At 39.0% G+C, this 9146-nt stretch overlaps 1 protein-coding gene across 4 annotated transcripts in view; it reads right to left on the bottom strand.

The window, feature by feature from the left end:
* Positions 1-9146, bottom strand: part of GNB1L (G protein subunit beta 1 like) — a 49618-nt gene that overhangs the window by 35514 nt on the left and 4958 nt on the right. For all 4 annotated transcript variants that reach the window (XM_075059842.1, XM_075059840.1, XM_075059843.1 and 1 more), the window contains exon 2: positions 8032-8093. The gene's annotated coding sequence lies outside the window, so the exon portion shown is untranslated. The remainder of the gene's footprint in view (positions 1-8031; positions 8094-9146) is intronic.

The following is a 9146-nucleotide window of genomic DNA, read 5'->3' as shown; positions in this document are numbered from 1 at the left end:
CAGGACAGATGTATTCCATGGTCAAGTTTCTGAAGATACTCATATATAAATTGCAGACTTGTTTAAGGTCTATATACACTACTGTTTAAATCACCACTGTACCAATTAACTAGAGATAGCTAATGTAACTCAATTTTCAAAAACATTCAAAGCAATCCTGCCATTACAGACCAGTAAAGCCTTAACTTTAGTTCAGGCAAATCTGTTGAACTAGGCGCTGTGTGCTAATCGCGAGTTATACATCATGGCACTAAGATTCATTGCCTCTTCATATGCTTTGGCCCTATTCCCAGAGGCCATGCTTCCCATGTTATTTCACTGTTAAATAAGCATTAATGAAATTGGACTGAAACACTTTGAGGAGAGAATGTAGGTCTTCCTGCTCATTTCACCCGCATCTGCCATATGTTTCTTTATAGCAGTCTCGGAGAGTAACCCATACATGTTCGTTTTAAGACATTTTAACTGCAAATTTGACAAATACAAGACAGAAACCAATGTGAATTTCTTAAGATAACTACCCAAGATTAAGATCTTGAAAGTACCATATCTTTGAGAGGGATGAGAGTGTGAATATGCTTTTCATAAGTCTTAAAAAGGGCAATACTCTTATGCAGAATAGTACAGAACTGAAACCACCAAAAAGAAAATTCAATGTTCTGCTCGTAGAATCTCATCAGCTGATGAAAAAAACATGCTCGGTCTGCACTGTCTTTGGATAGTATCGAGCAAGAACATTATTAGCAGTGATGGCATGTTCCTGGGAATGTGTGAAAGCAATGAAGGACAATGATATCTTTAGTGCATTTGCATGATATATCTTGCAACTTCACTTATTCAGTGACACTGTAAACAGGCAGCATGCCTTTCAAACGTAAACATAGATGTATTGAGTGATTGGCTGCACAACGAAGTAGACATGTGGGACTTGTAGCGTCTCTAAAGCTTTTTACATTGTTTTATTTTTTGAATGCAGGGGGTTTTGGTACATAATCTGGCATAATTTGTCAGTTCAATTTTCATGATAAGAGATTGCACTTACAGTATTTATGTTTAGGTGAACTGAAACAAGTGACTATTTTTTTGTTTACAGTGCAAATATGTGTAATAAAGATATACGTGAGGCAGTGATGCTGGTATTGGCTTTGTATTCTGTGTTGTAATTGAAATCAATATATTTGAAAATGTAGAAAATATCCAAAAATATTTAAATAAATGGTATTCTATTATTGTTTAACAGTGCAATTAATTGTGATTAATTTTTTTAATCTCTTGATAGCACCAGTTGAAACTATAGTATAGTTTCTAGTATAGTAAAGAACAGAATGGCCATGATGTATTTGGGAAGAGTCAAAATGGCTTTTATAAAAGGAAATATACCTCACCAATATATTAGAATTCTTTGAGGAAGTCAACAAGTGGACAAAGGTAATATAATTTTCTCTGACTTTAAGAAAGCCTTTGAAAAGGCCCCATACCAAAGGCTCTTAAGCAAACAAAGTAGCCATGGAATAAGAGGGAAGATCTTCTAATGGATCAGTAACTGCTTAAAAGGAAATAAAGGGGTAGGAATAAATGACCAGTTTTCACAATAGAAAGTGATAAATAGCAGAGATCCCTAAGGACTCGTGCTGTTCAAAATATTCAAATGATCTGGAAAAGGTGGTAAACAGTGAGGTGGCAACATTTTCAGGTGATACTAAATTACTGAAGATAGTTAAATCTAAAGCTGACTTTGAATAATTATTAGTAGATTTCACAAAACTGGGTGATTGGGCAACAAAATATCGGATGAAATTCAATATTAAGTGCAAAGTACAGTAATGCACATTAGAAAATGATAATCCAACTATATTCAGTGATGGGGTCTAAATTAGCTGTAACCACTGTACAAAGAGATCTTGGAGTCATCATGGATAGTTCTCTGAAAACATCTGCTCAATGTGCAATGGCAGTCAAAAAAAGCTAACAATCCTAGCAACTAATAGGAAAACTATAGATAAGAAGACATAAAATATCAATGTCACTATATAAATCCATGGTACATCCACACTGTGAATACTGCATGCAGTTCTGGTCACCCCATCACAGGTGCCAACTTTCTTGGTGCCCGTGGGTGCCCGCGCCACCTGTCCCTTTCCCCAGCCCTGGCCCTGCCCCGAGTCTGTCCCATCCCCGCCCCTGGCCCTGCCCCCATTCCAACCCCATCCCCAAAGTCCCTGCCCTTACTCCGCCCTTCCCTGCCCCTATTGGATCCCTTCTCCAAATCCCCGCCCCAGCCCTGCCTCTTCCCCCAGCACACAGTGTTCTCTTCTCCCCCCTCCCTTTCTGCCCCACAAATCAGCTGTGTTGTGGTGCAAATGCAAGGAGGGAGGGGGGAGAAGCAGGACATGGTGTCATGCTCAGGAGAAGGCAGAGGTGAGCTGGAGCAGGGGGGTGGGGCGGGCCATGGGAGCACTCATGGAGTTGGCGCCTATGCACCCCATACATTAGACTTGAAAAAGGGGCAGAGAAGGGTAATAAAAAAGATTGGGGTCTGGAAGATCTTCCTTATCAGTAGAGATTAAAAAGACTAGGGCTGTTAAACTTAGAAAAAGAGACAACTAAGGGGGGATATGATAGAGATCTATAAACTTATGAATGATTTGGAGAAAGTGATTAGGGAAGTGTTATTTAGCCCTTCACATAACACACAAACTAGAGGTCACCCAATGAAATTAATAGGCAGCAAGTTTAAAACAGACATAAGGAAGTACTTCTTCACACAGTCAACCTGTGGAACTCATTGCCAGGAGATGTGAAGGGCAAAAATATAAGTGGGTTCAAAAAAGAATTAGGTAAGTTCATGCAGGACAGGTCCATCAGTGTCTATTAGCCAAGATTGTCAGGGACAACCTTATGCTCTGGGTGTCCCTAAGCCTTCAACTGTCAGAACACACAATTGGACAACAGGGGTTGGATCACTTTATAATTGTCCTATTTTGTTCATTCCTTCTGAAACATCTGGCATTGGCCACTGTCGGAAGACAGGATACTGGGCTAGATGGACCATTGGTCTGACGCATGGTCATTGGTCATTCTTATGCTTTCAAGAACTTAAATCACTTTAATCAGAAGTGGTATTTTCATTTAAAAAATGGTGAATAAGTCANTATAACTTCCATGTTTTAATGCACTGATTCATCTGTTTTATGATGCTGTCTGATGATCCAGACTCATGACAAGCCTGGAATAAATTTTCAGATGATTACACGCTTGTACAAGGTTGTTCCCTATGGTGAGAATCAACCCTTCAGTGCCTATCTGTAACGTACTTCATCCTTATTATGAGGCTGTCGGTTACAATAAGCACTTTGTCATTGAAGGTCACTTGATCGGAGCTCCATAACTGTATCCAAAACCATCCTAATCACCCTCAAAGTGACAATTTGGTTTGGAACCCTCTGAACATTTACTGTAGCTAACACAAGCATGTTATAGGGAGGTGTCCTTTTTTATGAAGGAATGATTCCAAAGTATAGTTCCAAGAGAGGGAGTGAGACAAAATGGAAATGAGTCAGCCCAGAGGCTATCAGGGATTACGAGGCAGGATTTAATAGCATTTTTCTAATTACCAACACAAAAGTTTTGCTGACAGACTGTGTGTGCCTGGATGTGAGGAGGGTTTTAGCTGGCATGAAACAGACGCTCCTAATGCATGTCTTTACAAGGACAATACTGTAGAAAAATCCTCAGACTGGAATATAGGAAAAAAATAATAGTAAACATACTTTATTCACTTATGGATTCAAAGTAAATTGTCAATCTTTGGAAATGGGATTTTGCTATTATATATATCAATCTGGAAACCTGGATTTAATAGTATATGGCTTTTATCAATAGCCTCATATTGTGTTTTGCTACAGAATGAGGTATTTTCTATTATTAATTGCTACTGCTAAATCATCAGAGACTGTACTGCAAAAAAGACAGTGGTGCTTGATGAGGAGCGACAGCATAACAATTTTAAGTTTTCTACTGTTTTTACTAGTTGTGACATAGCAGTTTGAGCAGGAACTCCTAAATTCTAATCCCACCTCCGTTGCTAATTCCCTCCGTGAACTTCGGCAAGTAATTGAAGGAGATTTTCAAAGGTACTGTATTTAAGTGCTCCAGGATGCAGATAGCCACCTACTGAGATTTTTCAAAAGCACTTAAGTGCATATCTGCAAAATTTTCAAAAGTCCCTAAATGATTTAGGAGCCTAAGTACCATTTTCAAAAGTGACTAACATTGGTATGAGACCACAATCAGGCCCCAGGGCTCTAAGCAGCAAAGTGAGACCCACAGAAGTAAATTTATAATAAATGTTTTCAAAAAAGTTCTCTGTCCTAGACTATGGCCATGGCTACACTGGCGCTTTACAGTGCTGCAACTTTCACGCTCAGGGGTGTGAAAAAAACACCCCCCCTGAGCGCTGCACAATACAGCGCTGTAAATCCTCAGTGTAAACAGTGCCGCAGCGCTGGGAGCGCGGCTCCCAGCGCTGCAAGCTACACCCGTAGAAGATGTGGAGTACGTGCAGCTCTGGGAGAGCTCTCTCCCAGTGCTGGCGCTGCGACCACACTCGCACTTCAAAGTGCTGCCACGACAGCGCTTTGAAGTTGCAAGTGTAGCCATACCCTAAGTGCTTGACCCAGAAGCACCCAGATGTTGCGAGCTCTGGCTCCCAAGACAGGACATTGGAGGACATTAATTGAGTTTTTCTTATGACAGTATTTGTTTGTTAGAGGACACCAGCCTTTAGAAAGTAGATCTTTCAATTAATAATAGTCATTTAAAAATGTAAATGTCAGAAAGATTACCTTGGAAAAATCTCACAGAGAATTTAAAAATATTAACAGATTCCCACAGGAAAAATTCCAGCTGAATTCAACAACTCTCCTGTTCCCACTCCTGTCATTTGTATTTCCATCACACATCGAAGCAAAAACAAATTGCTAGTAAACTATCATCCAAGCACCTCCTTCCTCTGCAACCCCACAATTAAATCTGAGATACAGACAGCTTGAGCAAAGACTAAAAAAGGCTTCCTATTCTGTAGTCGTTTACAAAGTAGCAAAATGTTGGTGCTAAAGAGAGATTTTTCAGGTACGCCAGAGATAAATCTCCCTCGGCACGTCTGGCAAACTGACTCGGGACTCTAACTAGCAGGTGTGCAGATATAATTATGACTGCAAAATATTCGACATATCCAGGTGTGCTCATCATCAAATATATGAAATCCCTTTTATTTCTGGAAATTCCAAGCCTACCAGGTGCCAGCCTCCCAAAGAAGAGTAAGATTAAAGAATTAGTCAGTAAAAATATGAATAACCTTTTTTCTTCCCTGTTCTCATGTATGAAAGCTTCTCTCCAGATTGCACTTCTGTCTTTTCCACTTGGGTCAAAGGGTAACTTTGCTCCTTTCATGTTGATTTTTAAGACATGTTTCCCACATCTTATACCTAACTAACTAGATATGACTATATAGCATCTGCATTCAATAAGAATATACAGTATGTCATTTCAAAGAAAACTGGTAGAAAGGGCTAATTTATTAAGTTAATAGTATAAGGCACATAATCAATTTATATTACCTCCAACTCCATTTTCAATTTTAAAACATGGTAGGTAGCCCTTACGGTATGAGCTTTCTAAAGGGCCCAGAAGGCCAATCTTTTCCAGGCTTTCTGCCTATAAATCATAACAGACAGTTGAGCTCTCATAGTGGGGCAATCTCCCCTTCTGCCCCCAGCAGTACCCATACTGCATGGCTGCATTTAAAAATTGTGGGCCTCCCCCAACTCAGCTGACTACCACCTTACTGGTTGGCTGTATGATCCATTTGAGCAGCCAGCCTGGATCAACAGAGACCCAACAGCCACCTGATTGGCCTTCCTCTAAATCTACTCTACTTGAAATGCCAAAACACAGTGGAACTTGCACATATCTAGGACAACAGTAGTTGAGGCAAATGCTGTATGGACATGTGGCATTTGTAGCAGGCAAAGGATCAAAGTCCAGGATTACAAGTACCCATTTTATCCAAACATAACTAAAATACAGATGGTCTGGCAGCTTCCAGATACATCTGTAGAAAGCAACTGAACTGCTTATTTCAGAGTATTTGAACTCAGATGAGTATTTGAAGTTTACTGCATACTAAGAAAATGTGCTCTAAGAGCAGGTTAAGTATTTGGTAACACACATATGCCCGCCAGCCTTCTGTGGTAAATTTTCAGCCCACTGCCTTTGAGTTTGACTCTGCAAATCCTATAAGCTTTACATAAAAAACACACAAGTAAGGAAGAACATTTAAATAGGAGAAGTATCTGAGCAACAGGATGTTTAGTTTGTACTCCATCATAAGCTAAAAATGTAACAAGACTCTCCCCCCACCACCAAATGAAGCAACTTGGAATTCAATTAGCCTACAAGGAACAGGAGCTTACATTCTCATCCTGGACCTCATTTGTACACATTACAACTTCACCACATAGTTTGATATAATTGTCAATCTTTCCTCAAGTAAAACTCGGGAGAGAAACTGCACAGTATGCTGAGGTCAGAACTGAGGCACACTGGTAGAAATGGGGGTAGGAGTGAAGTTTGCCCGCACGTGACACGTGACTAGCTTTTAGACATGTGAGCACTATGTTAACTTTTGAGAAATATGCCAAGAAAACATGAATGTGACAATTAAGCTTTTTACTTTATAGGTCTGTTTGATATCTTTCTTGCTATACTATTAATACTATAATAATACTAATTATAAATATTGTGCTTTAGTGTTTATGTTTAAAAAGCTAATTAAGTAAATATAATGGGTTTCAAATAGTCATTTGACACAGAAAACGTACAAATGAGTCATTCCTTTTAGTAATGTGTATATCCAGTGCTTTACATTAGCATTATTAGATAATTACTTTGTATATTTATTCTTTATCTATGTTCATCCTCAGACATCAATGTCAAAGTAGGAGTTAAGGAACGACATTGTACCTTAAAAGATTCATGTTAAAAACAAAGCAAAAATAAAACCATGGCAACGGACTGGAAGCATGCATTAGTGTGAACTGAAATGTTAACAAAAAATAACATAACCAAGAGATTTCCATACTGACATAACCAAGGCCAGCTCCAGGCCACAGCGCGCCAAGCGCGTGCTTGGGGCGGCATGCCGTGGGGGGCGCTGCGCCTGTTGCCGGGAGGGCGGCAGGCGGCTCCGGAGCTGCGGGACTGGCGAGCGGCAGAGCACTCCCCGCGGCGTGCGGATGTGCTTGGGGCGATGAAATTGCTAGAGCCGGCCCTGGACATAACATTGGTGCTTTTGAAAATTTAAATTTGGAGACATAACAGCATCAAACAGGACTTGCTGATTTATATGATCAAGCTATACAATACTGTATTAGCAGATACCATTAACCTGTTGCCACACATCCTATGTTACAACTGACTAAAGGCCTGGATTTTTACAGGTTGAGAAGTCAGCGCTGCCAGAGCTTTCATTCTACCTGGCCACAAAATAGTTGTTAATGACCAGTAATGACTGACTGCTCAGAAGAATACTTCAAAACAGTAAATCTAATCCTGAGAGATGCAAAATAGCTCCCTTTGCCACTGAAGTAAACAGGAGGTTAGGAGCTCAACCTCCTTCAGGATCTGCCCTAAAGTTAACTTCTTTCCTGACCCCATGTAGGGAACAACGGAGGTTTCCACATTTCACTGCATAAACCAATAAATAGTTAGGTAGCAAACTGATTTGTTTATCAGCCACTGGTGCAAATATATGCCAAGAAATCAAATCAAAGCAAGAAAAAAAACGGTTACTAATAGCAATACAATGTGATTTTTTTTCAATCATTTCCAGTCAGAGAATGACTAGTTACAGTTTTAACACCTTTTCTCCTCTAACTAGTCATCATCTAAATGACAGAGAACAAAACACAATACACTTATGCCTTTAAATAATTAAGTTTGTAAGGAAAATGCATATAAATGTCAACATACAATTTTCAGAAATATTTGGGATTTGAGCTGGTATCTTGAGGATCACTTCCAAATACTTCCATCTGCAATTAAAAAAATTCACTATAATTATTTTCCATCTGAAAACATAGATTCAGCATGGGAACAAAACTTAGAACATTGAGTTAGCATATGGATCTCATTGCCCCTTTCCATTTAGTCACTGAAACAAAAAGCTATTAATCAATATGTAAAAGCCATAAATTAACATAAACATTAATCATTCTAATACTCCTGGTGTGTCAGAATGATAATTTTTTTTCAGTCTTTCATTCTGACATACTCGCCTTTAGCTATCAGCTGGCTGACCTTTCTTAACACAGTTAAACATTTTAGGCATTGAAAATCTCACTGAAATAAACATTTTTGAGAACGCCAAATATCATGGCTACACTTAAGCCATTGCACTTGTTTTTAATGTGTCAGGCTAAAATAAAGCATGAAAATACAGCTGAAATTGATGAAATTTTAGTATTTCATAAACAGGTTCATTGTCCAGATTAAGGAAAAAGCACCCCATCTGTTTTGCTTTATGAAGCCATTAATTGCCCAGTAAAGTGCAATGATAAAACTATGGAAAGCCTTGTTTTAGGAGAAAGAAATCTGACACAAAGTACACAGTAGTTCAACTCCAAAACAGACTCTGGCTAATGCAAAAAGATATAGGACCTCTAATGCCAAATCTCCTTGAAAAATTAAAGAATGTGAAAATGCACAAAATAAATGAAAAAAAAGGCTTCACACAATTGTCTCTGTATAACACAACATTCAGGCTTAAAGTTGAATTCAAGTTTGCACACTTGCTAAATCATTGCAATCTAGCAGAAAATTGATAAGCCAAGGGCCATCAAAAGGCTGTTTTGAGTAGCCTTTCAGTTCAGCCATGCATAGCAATCTGTCAGCAACAGAGATCTGTCTACCCAGCCTCCTAAATTAGGGGCACTCCCAACTTCAGCATGAATCTCTTGCTTCCAACAGCAATAACTAGTTGATATTGTCCTCAGACGGCAAAGATTTAATTAAACATCTTCCAGACATTTTAGCAGACATTTCCTGAAATATTTTTGTTTAGTAGCAAACTATTAAAAAAAAAAAAA

Source organism: Chelonoidis abingdonii, chromosome 22 (genome assembly GCF_003597395.2).
Source record: "Chelonoidis abingdonii isolate Lonesome George chromosome 22, CheloAbing_2.0, whole genome shotgun sequence".
NCBI lineage: Eukaryota > Metazoa > Chordata > Testudines > Testudinidae > Chelonoidis > Chelonoidis abingdonii.
Note: the sequence above shows the minus strand (reverse complement) of the source record. Positions and strands in the feature narration are given on the sequence as shown.